Source organism: Pteropus medius, unplaced genomic scaffold (genome assembly GCF_902729225.1).
Source record: "Pteropus medius unplaced genomic scaffold, Ma_sr-lr_union100, whole genome shotgun sequence".
In the NCBI taxonomy this organism is placed as follows: Eukaryota; Metazoa; Chordata; class Mammalia; order Chiroptera; family Pteropodidae; genus Pteropus; species Pteropus medius.
In genome coordinates this window covers 1,226,092-1,228,331 of record NW_024354499.1, presented here as the reverse complement: position 1 = coordinate 1,228,331, position 2,240 = coordinate 1,226,092, and positions in this window count along the sequence as shown.

Sequence of the window (2,240 nt, the reverse complement as noted above, 5' to 3'; positions counted from 1 at the left end):
GACCAATTCAGAGAATATTTGATGGATGAAAGTGTTTGCGATATTTGCCATAGGAAATTATGAACCATGAAAACACTAAATAATTCTCAGTATAAATCAAATAACCCATTTTTGGACTTTGGAAGAGAAGTAATATTTGAGAAGGCAGGAGGGAGAGAATTCCAGGTGGGGAAACCATAGGATCAAAGGCAGAGACGTGGAGACAAGCAAAGTTTTTAGGTAAAGGAGAGATGTGACTAGATTGGAAGGTATGTATTAAAAGAAATGGTAGAAAATAATGTTTGATGGACCAATATTACTCAGTCTCTTGAGAAGTTTGAAAGAGATGAAAGAAAACATGAGTAGTTACTGAAGGTTCCTAAGTAAGGAATAATCTGACATAAGTGATGAGTCAGGGAGATAGACCCTAAGGTAGAGAGGGGAATCAGCGGCAGCTATGCTGGTGGAGGCGATAGCTTTGTGTAAAGGGCCATTGTGAGTAAGTGGGAATGGGGCAGTGGCAGAGGTGAGGTTTCACTGTGGAGGAATTTGAAAGGAACAAATGCCAGACTTGGTTATAGATGATTTGTGGGAGCTAAGATTCCTTTCATCGACTGACTTGACATTAAGAGTATCTAAAACTTAGAGGAAGTGGGTTTTAAACAAATATACTTTAACCTCAAAGATTCTCTTTTATGGTTAACCACCAAGCCTTAATTTTGAGGGGACGATAGATGATAGATGATTCTGGAGACCTGACCAGGCTCACCTTAGCAGTTCAGGCACAAACCTTTTCTTTATCTAGTACAGAAAATGTTAGGAGCTTTCCTGCTGATTCTAGATTAAAAATGATGCAAAATTTCTCGACCTAATTATATATCTATAAACAGTGTGTGCTTTCTCACACCTTCTCTGACACTACATGTTATCAAATATTTTAATCTTTTTGTCAATGATGAATACAAAATGGTATCTCATTTTAATCTTATTTGCATTTCATTATGAGTAATATCAAACATCATTGATACATAAATTAACCATTCAGATTTCTTTATGTATATATACCTATTATTGCCATCTGCCCATTTTAATAAAGGAATTCTTTGTCCTTTTTGTTCACTTATAAAAACTCTGTTTTATAACAAAATTAGGTTTTGTTCATCAAAGCTGATTAAAAAGCCTAAATTTTCATAGATTTCAAAGTTTATGTGGATTGTCAGACTGTCCTTTCTGCTAGTATTCTGGGTGTTTAGAAACTTCAGAATCTACCCTTCTTATTATTGAACCATTTAAAAAATATTAAGCTTAGATTGCTGAATTAGAAAAAGTAAAAGTGCCAAAACCACATCCTGACTCCACATCACTAACCTGTACAGAAATATAAGGTAAGGAGGTATTCGAACACAGTCCCAGTCTAAGATGTGCCCAGAGTGGGGTGGAGGAGAAGTATTCAAAGATCAAATCTCTGGCAGGTGTTGCCATCTTGATCCTCATACTCTGATCCCCTTAAGGGAACTCGAAAACCCAAAGTGACCATTAAGCCTATTATGATATGAATTTTGTCCCCCAGGTTTGTATGTTGAAGCCCTAACTTCCGGTACTTCAGGATGTGACTGCATTTGGAGACAGGGCTTTTAAAGAGATAATTAAGGTAAAATAAAGTCATATGGTGGGCCCTAATCCGATGTGACTGGTGTTTTTATAAGAAGAGGGGATTAGAACACAGACAGACATGCAGGGCAGACCATCTGAGGACACAGAGGCAGCCAACTGCCAGCCAGGGAGAGAGACCTCAGGATGAAACCAACTCTGCCAACACCTTGATCTCAGACTTCCAGCCTCCAGAACTGAGAGAAAATAAATTTCAGTTGTTTAAGCCACCCAGCCTGTGGTATTTGGTTATGGCAGCCCTAGCAAACTAATACAAATTACCAAAACCTTCACTAACTGGCTTGGAAATCAAGTTCTAACGTAGGAAACCATGAATTAAAAACGCTTGCCCTGAGCTCTGAGGAGGCCCACCCTTCTCATCTCATTTCCAGCAACTTATAAAGAAAGTGCCCAGTTCCAAGGCAAACATTTTGGGTTTATAATTTCTCCAATTTTGAGGAATGTAAAACCCTTAGCATTCATAGTCTTAGGTAGGCATTCCTCAGCACATGCCCATCTAATGGGTTTCCCCCATGGAGACCCCAAGGATTTAGGTCTTATATCTGAAAAGTACCCTTGGATGAGAGATGTGAGTGCCATGTCTATAGACA